This window comes from Agelaius phoeniceus (assembly GCF_051311805.1).
Source record: "Agelaius phoeniceus isolate bAgePho1 chromosome 6 unlocalized genomic scaffold, bAgePho1.hap1 SUPER_6_unloc_1, whole genome shotgun sequence".
NCBI classification, from domain to species: Eukaryota; Metazoa; Chordata; class Aves; order Passeriformes; family Icteridae; genus Agelaius; species Agelaius phoeniceus.
Genome location: NW_027509865.1, coordinates 70406 through 92500, shown reverse-complemented (window position 1 = coordinate 92500; position 22095 = coordinate 70406). Strand labels below are relative to the sequence as shown.

Below are 22095 nucleotides of genomic sequence, written 5' to 3'. Positions count from 1 at the left end.
GTGAAAAAAAGAAAAAAGAGTTGGAGTGGAAAAGAAAGGACATTCGGGAGGGGCGGTGCTGCCTAAGGTGCTTCCGCGCCCAGGAGCGAAGGAGCCGTTTGATCCCCTGGCGGGAGCGCAGCTCCCGGTGGCGGAGAACGGAGCGGTGGCTGTCAGTCCGAGACTCCAACTCCCGGCAGGCCCTGCGGCCGTAAAGCGCGGCGTCTGACGCAACGGCCGACGCGCCATATGAATGGCTGGCGGCCCGAGGCGGCCGCTCGCCGGGGGAGCGGGCTGGGCGCGGGGAGCTCCCGGCGCCTGTGCCGCGCGGGACGGAGCCGCGGCAGCGACGCTGGAGGGGCGAAGCCTCCGTCCGGCCGCCCGCACGGAGCCGAGCGGCGCGGAAGGGGCGTCTGCCCGGTGCCTCGGCCTCGCTCAGCGGTCCCGGTGGCGGGGGCTGAGCTCGGGCGGGGCGCGCTGCCGCCCGCCGATGGCGGAGCGCCAGGCGGTGCTTTGCTGCCGCGGGCCGGGAGCTGCAGGAGCCGCCCCGGGCGAGCGGCGCCGGGCGCTGCCGCGGTCACTGTGCGGCGGCTGCCCTCGGGCTGGCGGAGGCGCGGGAGCCGCCGAGCTGCAGCCGTCTCCCTCGGGCCGCTGCCGCTGCTGCGGGCGGGGGCGGACGAGCGGCTGCGGAGGCGGCTCCGCGGCGTGCTCAGCCTTGCGAGCAGAGAGCGCTCGACATCGCTGGCATGACACGGCTGCTGAGTGCCTCAGTGCTCGTGGCTCTTCCTTCCACGCAAACAGATGGAGCGGCATCGCTGAGCAGTAAAACACAGCGATGGCCCGGAGAATGGCGAGCGCAAGGAGCGCCGGGCAGGATCCTTCTGATGGCACAGGTGCGATCGGCAAACTCAGCCCCTTGTGCCCCTGCCCTCCCGACCCCCAGGGGAAATGCTCTCCAGCCTCGAGCTGCTGAGAGACAAAACGTGTGATTTGACACTAGGGTCCGGAAAAGGTTTCCGTTTAGATTAGCAAATGCCTCCATTGTTCTCGGTTACGTCCTAGGATCGGTTTTAGGCAGTGACTTTCTACCGCTTGTCGGATTTTCTTGTGCAATGGTAAGAAAATAGGCAGGTCTGATACTGGTTTCGCTTTTTTTCTACTTCATGTTCCATGAGCTGCTTTTATCCAAGCAATTGTTTTAAAGTTCTACTGTAGGCGTTTCTGGTTCACTTTTTTTTTTTTTTTTCCCTCTAAATCGGCAGTAAATATAGCTGAGTAAAATTACCTTGGTTTTCTTCCTTCTTAAATGTTTTTATTGATAATCCTATTTGAATATGCAGAACACGTGGGTATGTCCTGTAATATATCCTAGCTTTTCTTGTTTACAGGGTACTCAGGAAATATTTTTCCCTTAGAGTCCCACTGAAACATTCTCCGTGCAATCTCCGTTAAGGTCTGTGTTTACAAATAAGCCACCATCAGCTGAGATATTTGCCTGTGTACCTTTTCCTGTCATTCAGAGCTTGCGTTCTGTGGTTTTTATGATAAACCTATCAAACTTGCGAAACTGTTTTGCAAGTCTTAACCGTTGAAGGCAGCAAGAAGTGGTTTTAAAGCCTGTTCTTGAGCAGACAAAGGGAAAAAGTGTGAATTTGCTGCTGAACTTGTCCTTTTTCATTTGACTTGCCTTGAATTATTTAGGAAGAGAGAGAACTAGAAAAAAGAGAGAAATAGAATTGGTTCTTGAGCCCTCCTAAAATGCTCCCTGTGATTCCGTGTGGAGCCAAAGTGAAGGGTGATGGAACAGAGCCCCTGTGCTTTAGAAGGAAATCAATTTCAACCTGATCTCCACCCTGAGTCTCCCTAATTTCTGTTTCTAAAATGCAAACTAAGTTTAGGAAGTGTTGGGAGTTAGTATTTTGGGGGAGAAATGGCAGTTGCACAAACCGTTCCATTTCCCAGAGGCTCTGGGAAGGATTCATTTTGTAAGCGCTGTAACTGCCATCGGTTGGGGGTTCGGGGTTGGAATGTGCACTTGCCCTCCTATAAAGCACTCGTTCATTTGCATTTCAGTGCCAGGAGTCTGGAGAAACTGGAGAAGAGCCCAAGAGACATTTTTCATCCTGAGATACAAAAGGTAGGAAGTGACTTTTTTTGGTTTGGTTCTTTTTCTTTATGATTTCCTGGAAATAGAAGTAATTAAGTATAGATCCTACTGGTTTGTTTCTTCCAGTAGCTAATAAGAATAAGAATAATAATCTAATACTACTTAAACTGTCTCTTTATCCATTGAACTGGCCATTTCAAATCCAAACTTCTAAACACCAATAAAACCATCATCCTTGTAGAATCTTTAATAGGAGGGGGCTAAAGATGCTGTTTTTGTTGACAGGATTTATTGGTTCTTGAAGGGCAAGAGGTGAGTACAAGCCTAACTACTTCTTGCTCACAGACCCGTCCGGTGAATGCGGCTTTGTATTTGGATGGGCTTTTGATGACTTCTAAATCAATTGCTCGTTACAGTAAAAAGAAGTCATGTTTTTTTGAACCTGACAGCAAAAATAACTTGAAGCACCAACTTAATAATAATTGATCACCCGTCTAAGTTAATGATTTTATGCTATACTATCAAAGTTTAAAGGTAAATTATTGTGTAGTAGGAGATGGTATAAAATGTATGTTCTAACGTGTAGGATGTATGCAAAGATTAGAGGAAACAAATTTTTATGTCTTCTGTTTGACTGTTCACCAAATAATATTTGGTTTTATTTTCCTGGGATCGGTGAATTTTAAATTTGGAGTCCTCTATGCTAAGGATGGTCAGCTTACAGGTGATGAAATGTTCAGTCATGGTGAGGTTTTCACCTTCTCCTTAATTGTTTTGCTCATCTGAAAAAAAAAAAAAAAAAGGCAAGTTAAAAAAAAAAAAGTTATGTTTATTATTTGTTACCCCGTTCTGTCCGTTTCCTCAGTATTTGCTGGAGCTCTGCTTACCCAAGCGTTGGGTAAAACAAGCTTTGGGTTCCTTCTGTCCCACTGGGTGTTGCCCAGTTTGGTTGCATCTGGTGAAATTCACCCTGAGCCCTTACAGAACCAGCTCAAACCAGGTGAGAGCCATTCGCAGCTCTCTCAGGACACCCGGAGGAGGATGGGTGACGTTTCTGAGCATCTGGCAAGTGTACTTCTATCAAAACTCGGCCTGTGCAATTTCTGGGGAAAACCCTTCTGTATCCTGAAGGGTTCCTCAAAGTCTGTTGAGGATCCGGTTAGCAGTTGCTCACCTGGATGGTTCCAGCTCCTCAAGCTAACACTTGTACTCTTGCCCTGTAGTTTAGATCTATTGTAGTTTTGTTATTTTGCAAGATTTTACGTCTTTGGACAGTAACGTGCATTTCACTCTTTGGAACCTCTCGGATCGTGCTTTGGTGCAGCACCACCTAATGGGACACTTGGCTGCTGTGCTGAAGGGCTTGGTTACTAGAATTGTAAATCCCGGAGAGTTTGTAAGTCTTCTGTCCCCAGGGAGGTGTCACGCTTTGTTCACCGTTGCTCTGTTTGTCGGGTGCTGCTTCTCGTCGGAGGTATTAACTTCAAACTGCCCTGTTCTTTTTTGAACTTTTTTTCCTGGTTCTCTCCGTAGGGCAGGGAAGGACTCTCGTATCCCGGTCGTCAGACTCAGCGCTGCCCGAGAAGATATAGAGACTGTAAAAATCATAAGAAGCAACTAGGACTGCAGAGGAAACAAACTGGAGAGAACAAAAGGTGACATTGTTCTCCTTAGCCTGGATTAGAAACATCCACTGCGCTTTGATGCCGGTGGCTGCCAGGGGCTCGTTAGGTCTCTTGAGGCAGGTGTAGGTGTTCACTTGTAGGTTCTATTTTTTGGCAAAGGACCACGAGAGAAGTTTATTTATAGATCCAAATAAACATTCATCTTATCTGAACATAACCTGTCATCCCCTTTCTGACATTAAGGACTCCTGTATAAATACTTGGGGGGGTTTTCTTTGTCGTTTCTGAATGGTTCCATTTTGCCGGCTACTTGAACAAATCTGAGGGGGTTTAATTGCATACTGCTTCCTTGAAATTCTGTTGGTCTCTGCTTGGAACCCTTCTTGTACTGCTTAATGAAAGACTTCGGATGGTGTTTTCTTGCCTGTTTGTGGTTAAGGTCGTGCTCTGATGCATTTACAGAAGCCATGGCAGGAGAGAGTCAGCTGCTGGAGAAGAGGAGACAGTACTATCCCTGTGCAGCACGGAACTGTGCTACTGCTGTGTCATCAGCTGTGTCTGCACTGAAAGTAGCCACCTTCACTTGTAGGTAGCTCCTTGGTGCTTTAGGACACGCTGAGGGATTTATTCCTTTTGGGATCCACGATGAGAATTCCCAAGAGAGGTAGTAGTAATAAGGTCTGAGATTGGAAAAAAGCCTGTGTCCTTGGAATGTTGTTGTTGTCGTCAAAAGTTAATTTTTCCTTCTTTCTTAGCCAGTAGTCAGCTTTTTGCTTTATTTTTTGTGGTATCAGTATTTGATTGTTTAAAAAATTGCTTCAAAAGAACTGCAGTGGCTGGCCACCAGGACCTTGTTCAGATTTGCCTATTTGCTTGTAGCTAAAACCTTTCCATATTGTTTATCATTCTATTGAAGAAACTGCTGCCCAGTCAACTAAGAACTGAACATCTATCTGTCTAGGACATGGGGAGAGGATTTAGGTCATGTCTTTGTTTCCAGAAAAAAGTTCCAGTGTAGTTTCTAACTAGAGGAAAAGGGGGGGGGGTGAAGACTCGGGGCTCTGATGCCGTTGGGGGCACCCCGAGGTGCCCAGGAGAGGGAGCCCCACTGCGGTGCAGGAGCAGGTATGTTATCACGTACTAGAGAGCAAATTATAAATAGAAATATGAAAATTATAAGTATAAAAATATTTTTTAGATCGTTAAAGAAAGCGGTTTTTTTAACTTGTCAATAGGCAGGGTTTTGATGATAAAAATGATAAATACAAAGAATATGAAGGTAGAAATCTAAGTCTAGAAAGATATCATAAATACATACAGATAAAGTTTAAAACTAGAAGAAAAAATCAGTTGCAGCAGTAGATACGATACATAATATAGATAATACTTTAAATACATGTCTAGAATTTTATAGATATTATAGATAATTATTAATAGATTGCATCAAAAGAAACGATAAATATAAATGTGAGTATAATTACACAAAGTATAAAAATATTTCGATACCGTTTAAAAGAAGGTGTTTTCGTGTATTTATTTGGTTAGAGATGGGGTTTTTGTTTGGATTAATAGAAGTATTCTAGAAATATAAATCTAACTGTAGAGAGATCCAATCGATAGAGGAGGCTATTTCTAAAAACACAACCGAACGCCGCCGCCTTCGGGGGAATCGCACGAGCTCGGCCGAAGCAAGGCGAGAGCGGCCGACCCTGAGGGCCTCGAGCGAACCGAGGCGAGGCTTCCGAGGCTGCCTGAAGCGAAGCGAGCCGAGCTCAGGCGAAGCGAGCCTGCTGCTCTCGTGCGCGCTGCTTAGCGCCAGTGCGCTCCCAGCCTAATGAGCTCCTGCCCGAGCCCGCGCTCCCGGTCGTGTCCGCGCCGTGGCCGGGCCGCCCGCGGGACGCGGCAGCGGGAGAGCCCCGAGCCGGGCGAGCTGAACGGGAGGCGGCGGCGCTTGCCCGCCCGCCGTCGGGGAGCCGAGGCGAGGCGAGCGGAGCCGAGGCGCGCCGAAGGCACAGAGCGGCTGGGAGTTGGGCCGAAGCGAGGCGAGCTCGGCCGAAGAGGCGAATGCAGGCGCCAAGAGCCGAGTTGAGGCGACAGTAGCCGACTGGAGCCGAGCGTCTCCGGAGCGAGCCGAGCTCCGCCGAGCGCCGCAGCATCCCGGGCAGGGCGAGGCGCTGGGCCGGGCTCGGGGTGCAGCCGGGGCTCTGGGAGGCTTCCCCGCCTGTCCCTCTCTCTAGCCCTCCTTCCTTCTCCCCGTCTTCGCCTTCTCTCGCTCCCTTTCCCCCATTCCCTCTCCCCCCGCAAAGCCGGCTCCTTCCTGTCCTGTCCCTAGCCCGCTACTCCCTTCTGTTCCCCCTGTCTCCTTCCTCTGCCCAGCCTCCGTGTACCCTCGTCCCGGGCTTTCCCTTCCCGTGCCGCTTTCCTGCACAGCCCGAGCTCCCTCGCCGCCCTTTGTCGTGCCCTGCTCTCGCTCCTCTCTTCCCGTGCCCCCTTTCCTTCTTTGCCCCGCAGCCGCGGGGCTCGGGCTGCCGGAGAATAAAGCCCCGAGGGCCGGAGCCCGGCGCCCCTGGGCCCTTGCGGGAGTCCCCGCGCGGGGCCGGAGGCTCTCGGCGGATCCCCCCGTGCCGCTCAAGCAGCGCGGCCGACAGCGCCGGAGCTGCGGCTTTGCCGGCATCGCGCTGAGAGCGGCCCCCGCTCCGTGCCGGGCCGTCCCCGCCGTCTGTGCCGCTCCCTCTCTCGCTGCCCCTGGCCCGTGACAGCGAGGCTGGGCAGGAACCTCAAGCCTTCTGGGGGCTGCCCCCCCTTTCTTGTTGCAGCAGAATCCCTTGCTGGGGCTATGCACGTGTGGGAAGGGCTTGGGGGAAGCGCTGCGCTGCTGTCCGGGGCAGTCGGATTCGTTCGGAGCCTTCTTTGGGGGTCAGGGAAAGGCGGGGTGAAGACTCGGGGCTCTGATGCCGTTGGGGGCAGCCCAAGGTGCCCGGGAGAGGGAGCCCCACGGCGGTGCAGGAGCAGGTGGGGGGCGGGCGAGGGGCGGGGGTCACGCTGGGTGCCGTCCCCCAGAGGGACCCAAAGCTGCCACCAAATGCACAGGGAGGGGTGAGTGGGTGTAGGATGCTAAAACCTGGCAAGGCATTCGGTTTTCTAGGTATTGCTAAAGAATAGGAATTGGTCTCTAAACTCAGCTGGGGAGAAGCCCTCTCTATGCACTCATTTGTTTACAGGAATGTAGAAGGTTCCGACTGGAGATGCGTAGTAGTTCTGAAGATATTGCCGTGAGGTTTTGATCTAGGAACGGACCGAGCTGTGCCCTGGAACCCTCAGAACAGCTGCAGGGGCTGAAGGCGATAGAAAGGGCTCTCTGGCACCTTTTGCCTCCGTTCTCTGCCAGCGCCCAAAGCGTGTCGCAGTCCCGGAAGAGGCGCTTGTCATCCCGAGAGCCAAAAGGAAGACGTGTCAAATCCCAGCTCTGCCTTGTGTTTCGTGTGGGTTTTTTACTTCGTATTGATGTCATTCCAGAGAGCAAGGAAAGAAGAAACGTGACCGGCTCCCACTATTACTGTGTGAAGGCTTTCTTGAAAGGCTGCTGTATTTCTATTGTCTTTTTCCACTCCAAGCTTGACTTTTGCCCTCGTTTTTCGAGCTCTGCTGCATTGGGGGTGTCCCAAGGAGGGCGGGGTTCCTCAGCAGGGCTCTTAGGAGGCGGCGCTGATTCTGCTTTTTCTGAAGGCGTCTCAAAGCGGGCTACCAGAATGACAGTTTTGTGCACTGGAAAGCTTTCCCTCAGTGCCATCAGCGCACGTCCGTGTCTGAATTGTGGAAGCAGACGGACTAAGAACAGCCAGCACCCGGAGCAGATTTCTGTTGGCTCTGTGTCTGTGAGAAGCGGGCTGTGTGCTGGACGGGGAGAGGCGCTGTTGGAGAGTGGCATCAGCGCCAGGTGTGAGCTGTGAGGATGATGAGGGGCCGGCTCCTGCCGGGGGGGGGGGGTGCGAGGCTGTTTTAGGGGGAGGCTTCGCCTCAGCTGCCTTTTGCATGGAGCTGCTGAGTAGAGGGGTTCATGGGGGGGCTCCCGGGGCTGTCTCATGGAAGGACTGCGAGAGCTTCTGGCAGCGTCTGGGCGAACACCTGGATACGCGCTTGGATCCGCGGAGCATCGCTTCAAGGAGGTGCCGAGGGACGAATCTTTGTGCCGGGAAGCAGCAGCCGAACGGGTGAGCGCGTGTGGATTTGGAGCGGGGACTTTGGTCCTTTCCCTTTTCAATTGGATCTTGGCAGTCCCCCCTCCCCGCTTCCCCAGGAACAAAAAGGGAGCTTGTGAAGACAAAAGAAATGAAGGAGAGGCAAGCAGCTACTCTCCTAATCTTGTCTGTGTTGGAACTGGGGGGGATCCGCTTTCGCTTGCGGTTCCAAGGATGTCGGTTGAAGGAAAAGCTGCCTTTTCCCGGCTGTTAGGGGTATCCCAGGGGTGACAGGGAATCCCTGCGTTCCATTTGAACGGGAATGGGCAAAGTATTGTTGTCATCGGATGGCTTTGATTTGAAGGTAGCCAGCCCATTTTCATCATCCTAAGGTTTAAATGGAGGGGACAGCGCTGGTGTCCCTCCTTTGCAAGGGTTTGAATGGAGGTCAAAATCCCCCTTTGCACATGGTTTGAAGGATTTCATTGGAGGAAAGCCCCTTCTTTTCTGCTCTCCTAGGGGATGAACTTGAAGGGGAGAAGCCATTTCTTTGCCCTTGTTGAAGCGAGGTGAGCGCCGCCCGCGGCGTCAGTTTCGGGGTTGAGTTGCGGGAAGCCGCAGCTCTGGCGGCGTTTGCAGGGCTGCAGTCGGGCTGTGCCGCTGCATTTGAGGGCGCTTCTTGTGGCCGCGGCCCGGGCCGGAGCGTTGCCGCTCGGGAGCGCTGCCGGCCCGGGCCGGGCGGGTGCCGAGGCGCACGGGGAATTTGGCGCGGCAGCGGCGGAGCCGCTTTGCCGGTGCGAGCCGCCGTGCGGAGCCGAGGGCAGCTGGCGCCGGGCCGGCCAAGGGCGGCAGAGGCGGCGCGGGCGCTGCTGCGCCGGCCCGGCCGGTGCCGGCCGCTCTGTCCGCTCCGGGCGCGGGGCTCGGGCGCCGCCGGGGCCCCCCGGGCAGGGGGAGCGGGCGGGGGCGGGGGGGTCTCCGGGGCGGCGCCGCCCCTGCGCGCCGGAGCAGCCGCCGGAGGAGTCGCTTTGCCGCCGGGAGCCGCGCTCCGTCCGGGGCCGGCAGCGCGGGGTTGGGCTGCCGCAAGTTCTTGGGTGTCGCGGTTCGGAGGTGGCTTTGTAGGGATCGATCGCACGGGTTTGTTCTGGTCGCAGTGGGTGTGCGCTAAGGGCTATGGCGTTCTTCCTGACCGGTACGGTTCTCGGTTCGGGTGGTGACGATCAAGGTTTGGTTTGAATCGAGTTCTGTAGTCGGATATTTTTTTTTGCCGGGCTATTCTGCTTTTAAAGGCGTGCAATGGTTTCTACGGGTCGTTGCGTGAAGCAGCGGCTCGGATTTTAACTCTGTCGCCGTGGCTTTTATTAGCGTGGGCGTGTAGCGTTTGTTTCGGTGGGTTCGAGGTGGCGTCGTGTCGCTAATAGCAGCGGGGTTTTTAAAATCTCTCTAATTGCGTTTGTGTTTCTCGTCTTCCAGGGCTTTTATTTCTTTGCTTGATTGTAGTGTACGTTTTATTGTGACGGATCCTTTGGGAGATCTTGTCAATGGTTACGTTTCTCTTTCGGCTTTGTGTTTATTTCTGGGTGGTATTTTTATTTTGATCGAATGAGGCTCTATGCGTTTATTCCTCAGTTGGGAATATTTTTTTTGAGGTAAATTAAAGTTGCTTTGGTTTGGGGGACTTTTGTTTTACAAATGTATTTTCTTTTGGTTTTTTTTTTTTTTTCTTTTTTTCTTTTTTTTCTTTTCGTTTCTTGTTGTCCTTTGACGTATTTGGTGGTTATTGATCAGTTTTATTTTTGGGAACGTGGGTATTTATATGGTGGGTCTTTTTAGGTAGGGTTTTTTTGGGGTTTTTTTTTGGGTAGTTATTTTCTTATTTTTTAGTGGTTGAGATTTTTTGGTTTTTTTCTATTTCGTTCATTAGTTCGCTTTCTAAAGTTCTTTTGACAGAGTATTGCTTATTCTTTGAGTTAGCGTAGATGTAGAACTTCGGTTAGTTTTTAAAATAACGTTCAGGGTCAGTGGCACTGATTGGAGTTGAGCGAGTTGGTTTGGGTTTTTTTAGAGGTTTTTGTGATTTGCTGCGTGTGTTTCTCCAGGGTTTTCTTTTCGTTTGGTTCCATTTTTCTGATGTGATGAGAACTGTTAGTGAAAAGAGTGTTGTGTGTTTTTTTCGCTGGCAGTTGTTTGGCTGGTGGAGGTATCTTGATGGTTTTGGAAGACATTGGTGGGAATTCGATGCTGTTTGTTTTGTCATTGCATTTAGGAATTGGATTTTAAATGTAAAATTCTAAGGATAGCTATCTTTAAACAAAACGAGTAGATGTGTAGAAATGGGAATAAACTTTTTTTTTGATCTATTCGATCTCTATTTAAAATTTAACAGGTAACTTAAGTCATGATCTATTCCAATAAGATATTGTATTTTTCAAAGATCATTGCGTATGTTGATAGATATATCAATAGAGATGCTAAATATAAACACAGCTCAAAGGAAATTTTAAATCTAGAAATGTGTTGCGAATCTATGCAGATATATATATATATCAAATTACTAAAGGGTTGTAAATGTAAAGTGACATAAATCCATACAACACGTAATACAAGCGATACCGTATATATCTTATGATGGTATATTATAGGAAACAGCTATAAATCTAGTACATCGCTATGATATAATATGTAAAACATTATAGATATGGTAACTGTAAATACAACAACATTATTAAAAGTAGTTTAAAAGAAAGGATGGTTTTGTTTTTTACTTGGCAAAAGCAGGGGTTTTATTATAAAAACTACAAATACAAATGATAGAAAGGTAGAAATCTACTTGTAAAAAGATCTCATGAATACATCAAGATGGATATAAAAATTGAAAATATTAGAAAAAAGAAGTTGTAGCAGTAGATTTGGTACATGATAAAAATAATGATTTATCTCTATGATGTGAATAATAGATATGTGCTATGTAATGATGAATGGAATGCAACAGTATAAACGGTGACTATAAAAGTGAATCTAATTATGCAAGCTCTAAATATAAAACTATTTCAATAGAGTTGAAAAGAAGGGTTTTTTGGTATTTGTTTGGTTAGAGATGGGATTTTTTTTGGAAGAATAAAAGTATGATAGAAATCTAAATGGAAGTCTAGACATATACAATCAATATATAATGACATTGCTACAACCACAAAGTATGAATAAATACAGATAATAGGAATAGGCATAATAGATGGTATAAACGACGTAACACATCACTGTCCGGTCTAAATATGGGTGTGAATAGAACTAGAAAAACTAGAACTATCAAATTTATTTCAAGAAGGCATGAAAGAAAGGGGGCTTATTTGGTTCTTGTTTGGTAAGAGGCAGGTTTTTGGCATTTATTTTTCGAGGAGTTTTTGGGGGGGATGGCCCCTGTTCTTTTTTGCCGCCTTGGCCGCCCGCAGGCGCAAGGCGCGCGGCGCCCCCGGCTGGGGTGGGCGGCAGTGCTGCCGCCTTGTGGGCAGAGCGCGGTACTGCAGCCCGGCGCCGCCGCCAGGCAGCCCTCTTGAGCGTGGCGCGTGGCGGAGTTTGTTTGACCTTCTGAAAATGGCGGCGAAAAGGGCGGGAAAGCGGAGGACCCCGGTGTGTCTATGCGGACTGCCTGCACGGAACACCGACGCCGGCGCAGCCCCGGCGGGATTTTTGTGGCGTTTTAGGTGTACCCGACACGGGCTGTGGGGTCAGCGGCGCCGCGGGCGGGCGTATTTTGGCGTGTTTCTGACCGGCATGTGAGTAACCGCCTCTCTCGCCCGAGGGGTCCTCTCTTGGCCGCCATGTTGGGAGTGGCGTGTCACCACTGTCGCGGGAGTTTGTTTGACCTTCTGAAAATGGCGGCGAAAAGGGCGGGAAAGCGGAGGACCCCGGTGTGTCTATGCGGACTGCCTGCACGGAACACCGACGCCGGCGCGGCCCCGGCGGGATTTTCTCTTGCGTTTCAGGTGTGCCCGACACGGGCTGTGTGGTCAGAGGCGCCGCGGGCGGGCGTATTTTGGCGTGTTTCTGACCGGCATGTGAGTAACCGCCTCTCTCGCCCGAGGGGGGTCCTCTCTTGGCTGCCATGTTGGGAGTGGCGCGTCACCACTGTCGCGGGAGTTTGTTTGACCTTCTGAAAATGGCGGCGAAAAGGGCGGGAAAGCGGAGGACCCCGGTGTGTCTATGCGGACTGCCTGCACGGAACACCGACGCCGGCGCAGCCCCGGCGGGATTTTTGTGGCGTTTTAGGTGTGCCCGACACGGGCTGTGTGGTCAGCGGCGCCGCGGGCGGGCGTATTTTGGCGTGTTTCTGACCGGCATGTGAGTAACCGCCTCTCTCGCCCGAGGGGGGGGGGGGGGGTCCTCTCTCGGCCGCCATGTTGGGAGTGGCGCGTCACCACTGTCGCGGGAGTTTGTTTGACCTTCTGAAAATGGCGGCCAAAAGGGCGGGGATATCGCGGACCCGGGAGTCTGCCGCCCTGTGGCCAGAGCCCGGTACTGCAGCCCCCCGAGCCAGCGCCCTGCCCCTCGCCGCTGGCTGCCGGGGGCGGGGCAAGGGCGCGGCTGCCGAGCGAGGCAAGGGCGAGGGGCGGGAGCGAGGGGCGGGGCGGGAGCGAGGGGCGGGCGGGGCGGGCTCGGTAAATGGCCGGGAGGGGTGAAAGACGTTCAGGAGTGCAAAAGGGACACGATGGCTGAGAAGAATGGCCGGGGGGGGGGGCGCGGCCCGGCGGGGCCGCTTTCGGCGGGCGGCGGAGGCGCGGTCGCAGCGCTCCGCGGGCCGGGGGCAGCGAGCGGGGGCGGGCGAACGCTGTCGGAACGGGAACGGGGCTGCACCCCCCCCGAGCCCGCGCACGCGCCTCTCGCGCGGCGGAAGCGACGGCGGGCCGGAAAATCCCGGCGGGGCGGCGGCGCTGCCCGCCCTTTCTGCCGCCAGCTTTGCAAGGTAAGACCGCCCGCCCCGTCCCGCCCCGCCCCGTCCCGCCGCCCTCCGGTGTCTGTAAACAGACGGACTCCCTCTGGCTTCCCACTTCTCCGTGCTGGAGAGTGGGAGAAAGGTCCGTGCTGCTTGCCGTGTCCTCGGTGGGCAGAGAGCTCTGACCTTGCCTTGCATGGGCTGCTGAGGATTGGATCCTTGGGGATGTGCTTTGATGCATTTAGTGACCTTTACAGATTTCTTTCCCCGCTTTTTTCAGTTCCCAGAATCATGGAAGAATTCAGGTTGCAAGGGGCTCTAAAGATCACCTCATTCCAAGGCTGCTGCCGCCGTGGGCAGGGACGTGCTTCCATCGAGCAGCTTGCTCAGAGCCTCATCGCAGAGCACCGACGGGCCTTGAACACTTGCAGCGATGGGGCAGCCCCAGGACCTCTGAGCAACCTGTGCCCTGTGCCAGCCGGGTGCCAGAGGAGGAAGGAAGCCCTTCCCACCTGGAGCAGAGGCTGCGTAGCCTTGTGTCACCGAGCGTGTGAGACAGAAATGCCCTTCCTTTCTGGAGGGGTAACAACACTCAAAGCTCTTTCTCGGGACAAGCCGAGCAATGGAAGGCCAAAGTAGCCTTCAGTTCTTCCAGCAGCTTTGGGAACAACTTGAAGGAGGAGCAGAGCTGGCCTGGTGCCTGCCATGGCTGTCTGTCTTCTTGGCTGAGGCTTTATAAATGAGGCGCTTTTCTGTAGTTCCTTTTCAGGCATGACGTGCAAGTTGCCCCTAGAAGTCCAAAGGCAGCTGTTTTCTTAGCAGAAGGAAGTCAGGAGGAGGCAAAGCCAGCAGCTAAGTCTGGATAAAAAACTTGGCTAACCTCTTTTCCCCCCCTCCTCCAAACAGGCAATTGTGAAGCACTCAGCAGAGATCTGCCCAGGAAGAAAAGCAGAGCCAATCTCTGAGAAGAAGGGACGTGCGAGCTCTGGCGAGGACGGCTGCTCCCCCTGGCCTTGGTGTGGGACCTCCTGAGCTGCCATTCCTGTGGTGGGAGTGTTCCTCCTCTCCTCCGGCCAAGCCAGAGACCGCCTAGGGAAGGAGCAGGTAAGGTTGAAGTACCGAGGTCTCCCAGGTAAGAAGTGACACGGCCAAAGGAAATGGCCTCAACTTGCAGCAGGGAAGGCTTAGATTGGATTGGAGGGAAAATTTCTTCACTGAAAGGGTGCTCAGGCATAGGAGCCCAGGGAAGTCCCCATGCCTGGAGACATGTCAAGGATGTCAAGATGTGGTGTTTAGGGACCTGATTTGGGGGGGCAGCAGCTGGGCTCGATGTCCTTAGAAGGCTTTTCCAACCGCAAGGATCCTACGGATCCTATGGTTCTGGAAAGCCTTGACCCCTCTGGCTCTAGCACAGCACCTGGATGCTGAGAAAATGAGGCTGGTCATAGAGCCTGGAGGTCCCTGTGCCACAGGGAGAGGACAAGCCGGTGTCACCTGCAGGGAGGGTCTCGTCCCCAGAGAGCCGTCAGTGACTCCGTCCCTGCCCGGGGCTCTGGGTGCGCCCTCGGGGGGCGGGGGACGACACCTGCCCTCGGGTGTCCCTCTGGGCACCTGGGAAGGGAACCAGGTCCATCCGTGCGGCAGCTCCAGGGCTTGCAGGCTTTGGGGCTTTGCAGCTGTGTGCCTTGTCACAAGGTGGCAGGGACGTGACACTGCCTGGCAACGCTGCTGGCCTCGGATCCTTGCTGCTCTCATCCTTATCCCATATGGATTTAGCAGCAATCTTCTGTCTTTGCTTTCAAACTGTCCTTGGGAGAGTTCCAAGAGAGGGTCATTAGTTATTTCAAAGCCTACATCTTTTACCTCTTGGCACTGAAGAGAAAAGACACAAACCTGCTTTGCATCCTTCTGCCTGGAAGTCATTGTGACACACAGGGAAGGGAGGAAGGGGCTGGCCGGGGTCAGCCTCTGCTGAGCCTCAGCTCTGGCTGCTCCTGCTCACAGGGTAAAGCCAAAAGCTGTCGTGATCAAAAACGCAGGCCGCCCTTCTGACCTGAGTCACAGGGGCCGTTTCTTCTGAATGAATCAAGGTGGGAAATCATTCTTGGAGCTTCAGAAGAAAAAAAACCCCAGAACCGTAGGTACGTTTGTAAGAGTGGGTATGTACGTACATTTCCTTCGATGAAGAAGAAAATCTTAGAAATATCATGTCACGTCTGGCTTCCTAGAGAAGATCCTGACCTCTGGGCTTCTGAAAGCAAATGGCTGTGCATTTATAGGAGCGTTTCCCTTCTTTTTATGTGCCTCCCCCAGTCATCTTCTACCCTTGCCCACGGCAAGGAGAGCGCGGTGATTTGGCTGCTCCGCTCTGCCGAGGTTGTTGCAGGCTGTGTAGCAGGGAGTGAGGCCTTTTGTGGCTGCTCATCAGACATTTTCCTACAGCCTTCTCCCTGCAATGGTAAAATGAGACTTGTGTTAGCGAGCAGTCAAGTAGAGCAGGTAACATTAGAAAAGAATTGTTTCTGAGCTGCTGTTCACTAGCACGTGTTTCCCCTTTCCGGCAGAGCGCGCATCATTGCGGGCTTGGGATCGATTGAAATGCGCTAAGGAAACCAGCTCTGGGGAGGGAGGGAGGGAAATGCTCTCTTAACATGTGCCAATTCTTCTGTCAAACTCATCAGGGCAGGACAGCGTTCAGACTGAAAGTGTAAGAAGATGTGGAGGGAGACAGAGAATCTGACAGGAGCACCGGACTCACAAGTGCACGAATTTTGCTTTTGGCTTGGATTCAAACGCAGAAGTTGTAAGGAATTTGGGAAGGAGAAGGGACATTTCAGAAGGAGAAGAAGAAAAAGAAGTTGTTGTTGTTGTTACAGCCCTGGCAAAATCTTTGGTTCTAGCTAATAAAGGAAGCTAGTTGAAATAAAAAAAAAAGAAAAAAAAGTGGTTTTTTTTTTTCCTTCGCTGTTGTATTCGTTGGTGGTTCGTTATATGGTGTGTTGTTTTATTTCTTGGTCTTATTACCTCTGTGTAAATAGTTTTTTTGAGTGAAGCTAACTTTCTGGACGGGTTGGTTTGTATTTGAGGTAGGATAAATTTCAAGAGGTTTCTTTCCTAGACTTCTGACAGGTATTCCTGGGATTTTGGTTTTGTTTACTGTGTGTATCAACAGAGAGATTTGGTAGGGCCAGCTGGGCTGCTGGAGTTTTGGGTGTTAATTTATGAGATGGCTTTTGTTCAATGCAGTTTTGAATTGTTGAAAGGGTTTTTAATGTAGTGGTTTTAAGGCGGTCTTTAAGAATTGTTTGTATCGTTTCACGTTGTTTGTAGTCGGTGTACGATCAGGGATATGGTGGAACTTCTTGAACGTTCTGGTTTTAGCGTTCCTAAGTTCCGATTTCTTTCTGCTTTGCTGTTTTGTTTCTGGTTTTCTTTTGGGGGACAGGGGCGTTTGTAGACGGTGGGTTTCTAGAGGCAATGTGTCTTTCAATTTGGGTAGTGATATTTCTTAGTATTTTAATAGTTTCGATTTTTTTTATTTTCATGCTTTTAATGAGTTGTTTTAAAATTTGGAAGATAACCTTTCTAGATGATTGGTTATTATTTGTGAGTTAGCCTCAAGGTAGAGCTTTGGGGGCTTTTTTTAGTAATGTTTAGGGTCAGTTGTAGGGTTTTGAGTTTAGTGAGTTGGTTGGATTTAATTTTTCACGGGTGTTTGTTTTGACTAGCAGTTCTGTCATTTTCCATGTGTATCTGAGTTTTTTGGGGTTTTGAGCCATTGGTTGAGGAGGAAGTTTATGATGAGAATGTACGGAGCTTTTGGGCTAGTTATAGTGGGATTTCAAATGTCTTGACAGTTCGGTTGATTTGAGTTTTTCTTAGGGTTAAATGTTGTGGGGTCTTTGTTCTGTTAGTCCTAGAAATAGGTTTGGTTTGGATACGCTGCGATGGGATGAGCGTGGGCTGCGTACCGGTGCTGCCGAAGGCGCGGTATTTGTGTGGTTCTGATGCGTTGGGTTAATGAATTGATACGGTCTAATATATAGATTAATTAAAGTAGAAATAAATATCAATATAAAAACAAATATAAAATGATAGTGGTAAACATAAATATAGAAAACAAATAGATAAACACATAAAACTATACTATATAGTATATTATTGTAACAGATGCTAATCTATAGAAACGATAGTCTATTATATATGTATACAAAGATATATAAAGATCGGTTGTAAATATAAAAATATTTAGATAGAGTTAAAAGGAATTGGGGATTTTCTGGGATTTTTTTTATTAGGTTATAGGCTGGGGTTTTTTTTCTAGATAGAAATAATATAAAAATAAAAATCCAGATCTCCAAATATATAACGCGTATACCGATCTCTCTAAATATTGAATATAAAGAAATAGAAGTAAAAGAATATCTAGGATATAAAAATACTATATATCTATTATTCTATTAAAAGGTATTCTCTCTAGTATGTATAATACCTACAAATGTAATAAATAAAAATTATAAAAGTAAATGTGAAGAGAATGATGAAAAATGAGATGATTTTTAGAGTTTTAAATATGGTTTAGATAAAGGGGTGTCTTTGGTTTTTGTTTGGTTAGAGGCAGGGGTTTTATTTGAAAGAATAGAAGTATTATAGAAATGTGAATCTTAAGATAGAAATCTATCATAAGTCTAGAAAGAGAAATGACGAAACTATGGATAGAAATTGAAATCTAAATCTATGTCAGTAATATGAAGAGTTGTAGTATAGAATAGAAATGACCTTATGTGGCAATATAAATGAGAAATGGGAATAGAAATAGAAGAAGATGTAAATATAGTTGGAAAGAAAGGGAATTTTTTGGCTTTTGTTTGAGTAGAGGCAGGGGTTTTATTTGAAATAACACAAGTGTTCCAGAAGTGAAAATCTGAAGGCAGAAATAGATAATCAATGAATCAAAATACGTATAAAAATATAGAAATAAGTCCTCGGAATAGATGGAATATAGAATATCAATTGATTTATAAATTGACATTGATAAAGAGAAATGGATCAGTAAGCAATACACATTATAAATAGAAATGTGACTATCAATAGGAAAACCTAGGGGTAAAATCTATTCAAATATTGTCTAAAAGAAAGGGTTGGGGTTTTTTGGGCTCTTCTTGGGTTAGAGGCAGGGTTTTTATTTGAAATAATATGAACATAGATATTACTCTTACCTGTTTCTAAATATTGAGATAGATAATCAAGATATAAATATAAAACCTAAGGAAATAGAAATAATAGGAAGGGATGTAATATAGAATACAAATAAGAGTATACATTGATATACAGTTTAAATGTCAATGTGAACATGAACCTGAAAGATACAATTTTAAAAAAGATTGAAATAGAGTTGAAAAGAAAGGGGTTCTTTTTGGCTTGAATTTGGGTAGAGGCAGGGGTTTTATTTTAAATAATGGAAGAGTTACAGAAGTAAAAATCCTAACACAGAAATATAGATGAAATATAGAAAGATAGGAATAAAAAGATGTCAATAAATAGAAGAAATAGGAACAGATGTAAAATAGAATATAAACTTATAAAAAATCGGAAATTATAAATGTAAAAATAAACATTACACATCAATATACATTTGAAATATAAATGTGGATATAAAGATGAAAAAAAAATAATTTTTTTACAAATTTAAATGCAGTCGAAATTAAAGGGGGTTCTTTTTGGCTTTTATCCGGGTAGGGGCAGGGGAATTATTTTAAATAATGTAAACGTTACAGAAGCAAAAATCCTAACAAATATATACTTACTATGTAAAAATATGTATAAAAATAGAGAAATAAATTTAAGTACTAGGGAGAGATGTAATATAGAATAGAAATTTATTTATAAATAGAAATGTATAAATATACATCAATACGCATTATAAATAGAAAGGTGAATATTAATATGAAAAACTATTTTAAAAAATATTTACGTATTTTTTAAAAGAAATTGTTGGGTTTGGGTTTGGTTTGGTGTTTTTGGTTTTTTTTTTTTTTTATCCTATTAGGTTAGAGGCAGGAGGATTTTTTTCTTCTTCCTGGTTGTTTTGGGGCATTTATTTCAGAGCAGCTTCTGGGGGGGATCGCCCCTGTTCCTTTTTGCCGCCTTGGCCGCCCGCAGGCCCAAGGCGCGCGGCGCCCCCGGCTGGGGTGGGCGGCAGTGCTGCCGCCTTGTGGGCAGAGCGCGGTACTGCAGCCCGGCGCCGCCGCCAGGCAGCCCTCTTGGGCGTGGCGCGTGGCGGAGTTTGTTTGACCTTCTCAAAAGGGCGGAAGAACGGAGGGCCCCCGGCGGTGTGTCTATCCGGAATGCCTGCACGGAACACCGACGCCGGCGCGGCCCCGACGAGCTTTTCTGTGGCGTTTCAATTGCGATGATGGCATTCCGATTCGCCTGCAGGGTTCGGCGTCGCGGGAAATCGTTTCTAGGGCTCGAGGTGGGTGTCGGCATTTTGATCAGGCAGCTGGCAAAACGGCTACGCCTTGGGGTCTTTCCAAGGGGCGCTGGGGGCGGGGCCGGGGCGGGGCGCCGTGTCGACGAGGTGACGTCATTCGGCGGCACTCTGCCTGCAGTTCGCCCATGCAGACGGCAGGGGGCGCTGTGCCGGCAGTGCGCCCATGCAGGCGGCAAAGGGCGCTGTGCCTGCAGTGCGCCCATGAAGACGGCAGGGGGCGCTGTATAAATAGAGTATTAAGTATAAACTATCTAGAAGAAGAAATAAAAGCTCGATGTCACCTGCAGCTGTAGAAAATTTCAGGCTCCCATGGAGGAAATAGTTTTCCTAAAATCATTACCGTTTTGGGGTTTTTTGCACTCCCCGGTAGCCTGAACGTTTCTACTGCTGCTTTTTTATCCTAAAGCCAGAATGGAAATCCCAGATTAGAAATACAGGGAAAGAAAGAGAGAAAGAAAGAAAGAGAGAGAGAGAAAGAGAGAAAGAGAGAAAGAAAGAAGGAAAGAAAGAAGGAAAGAAAGAGACAGAGAGAAAGAAAGAAAGAGAGAGAGAGAAAGAAAGAGAGAGAGAGAGACAGAAAGCGAGACAGAGAGAAAGAAAGAAAGAGAGAGAGAAAGAAAGAAAGAGAGACAGAGAGAGACAGAGAGAAAGAAAGAGAGAGACAGAGAGAAAGAAAGAAAGAAAGAGAGACAGAGAGAGAGAGAGACAGAAAGAGAGAGAGAAAGAGAGAAAGAAAGAAAGAGAGACAGAGAGAGAGAGACAGAGAGACAGTGAGAACGAAAGAAAGAGAAAGAGAGAAAGAGAGAAAGAAAGAGAGACAGAGAGAGAGAGACAGAAAGAGAGACAGTGAGAACGAAAGAGAGAGAGAGAAAGAGAGAAAGAAAGAGAGACAGAGAGAGAGAGACAGAAAGAGAGACAGTGAGAACGAAAGAGAGAGAGAGAAAGAGAGAAAGAAAGAGAGACAGAGAGAGAGAGACAGAAAGAGAGACAGTGAGAACGAAAGAGAGAGAGAGAAAGAGAGAAAGAAAGAAAGAGAGACAGAGAGAGAGAGACAGAAAGAGAGACAGTGAGAACGAAAGAGAGAGAGAGAAAGAGAGAAAGAAAGAGAGACAGAGAGAGAGAGACAGAAAGAGAGACAGTGAGAACGAAAGAGAGAGAGAGAAAGAGAGAAAGAAAGAAAGAGACACAGAGAGAGAGAGACAGAAAGAGAGACAGTGAGAATGAAAGAGAGAGAGAGAAAGAGAGAAGGAAAGAAAGAGACACAGAGAGAGAGACAGAAAGAGAGACAGTGAGAACGAAAGAGAGAGAGAGAAAGAGAGAAGGAAAGAAAGAGACACAGAGAGAGAGAGACAGAAAGAGAGACAGTGAGAACGAAAGAGAGAGAGAGAAAGAGAGAAGGAAAGAAAGAGACACAGAGAGAGAGAGACAGAAAGAGAGACAGTGAGAACGAAAGAGAGAGAGAGAAAGAGAGAAGGAAAGAAAGAGACACAGAGAGAGAGAGACAGAAAGAGAGACAGTGAGAACGAAAGAGAGAGAGAGAAAGAGAGAAGGAAAGAAAGAGAGACAGAGAGAGAGAGACAGAAAGAGAGACAGTGAGAACGAAAGAGAGAGAGAGAAAGAGAGAAGGAAAGAAAGAGACACAGAGAGAGAGAGACAGAAAGAGAGACAGTGAGAACGAAAGAGAGAGAGAGAAAGAGAGAAGGAAAGAAAGAGACACAGAGAGAGAGAGACAGAAAGAGAGACAGTGAGAACGAAAGAGAGAGAGAGAAAGAGAGAAGGAAAGAAAGAGACACAGAGAGAGAGAGACAGAAAGAGAGACAGTGAGAACGAAAGAGAGAGAGAGAAAGAGAGAAGGAAAGAAAGAGACACAGAGAGAGAGAGACAGAAAGAGAGACAGTGAGAACGAAAGAGAGAGAGAGAAAGAGAGAAGGAAAGAAAGAGACACAGAGAGAGAGAGACAGAAAGAGAGACAGTGAGAACGAAAGAGAGAGAGAGAAAGAGAGGAAGAAAGAGAGACAGAGAGAGAGACAGAAAGAGAGACAGTGAGAACGAAAGAGAGAGAGAGAGAGAGAGAAAGAAAGAAAGAGAGACAGAGAGAGAGAGAGACAGAAAGAGAGACAGTGAGAACGAAAGAAAGAGAGAGAAAGAAAGAGAGACAGAGAGAGAGAGACAGAAAGAGAGACAGTGAGAACGAAAGAAAGACAGAGAGAGAAAGAGAGGAAGAAAGAGAGACAGAGAGAGAGAGAGACAGAAAGAGAGACAGTGAGAACGAAAGAAAGAGAGAGAGAGAAAGAGAGAAAGAAAGAAAGAAAGAGAGACAGAGAGAGAGAGAGAGACAGAAAGAGAGACTGAGAACGAAAGAAAGAGAGACAGAGAGAGAGAGAGACAGAAAGAGAGACTGAGAACGAAAGAAAGAGAGAGAAAGAAAGAGAGACAGAGAGAGAGAGACAGAAAGAGAGACTGAGAACGAAAGAAAGAGAGAGAAAGAAAGAGAGACAGAGAGAGAGAGACAGAAAGAGAGACAGTGAGAACGAAAGAAAGAGATAAAGAAAGAGAGACAGAGAGAGAGAGAAAGGGAGAGAGACAGAGAGACAGAGAGAAAGAAAGAAAGAGAGACAGAAAGAGAGACAGAAAGAAAGAAATAGAGAGAAAGGAAGAGAGCGAGAGAAAGAAAGAAAGAGAGAGAGAAAGAAATAGAGAAAGACAGACAGAAAGAAAGAAAGAGAGAGACAGGAAGAGAGCGAGAGAAAGAAAGAAATAGAGAAAGACAGACAGAAAGAAAGAAA

The 22095-nt window shown here is 48.4% G+C and overlaps 1 long non-coding RNA gene across 3 annotated transcripts in view; it reads left to right on the top strand.

The window, feature by feature from the left end:
* The window catches only part of LOC143692352 (uncharacterized), a 10661-nt gene extending 6517 nt beyond the window's left edge, over nucleotides 1-4144 (top strand). The window contains exons 1-4 of one of the 3 annotated variants that reach the window (XR_013180299.1): nucleotides 156-872; nucleotides 1368-1432; nucleotides 2053-2116; nucleotides 3620-4141. This is a non-coding gene — a long non-coding RNA (uncharacterized LOC143692352). Of the gene's footprint in view, nucleotides 1-155; nucleotides 873-1367; nucleotides 1433-2052 lie in introns of those variants that run through there. The other 2 variants (XR_013180300.1, XR_013180298.1) reach the window with 2 other exon arrangements.
* The last annotated feature ends 17951 nt before the right edge of the window (nucleotides 4145-22095 follow it).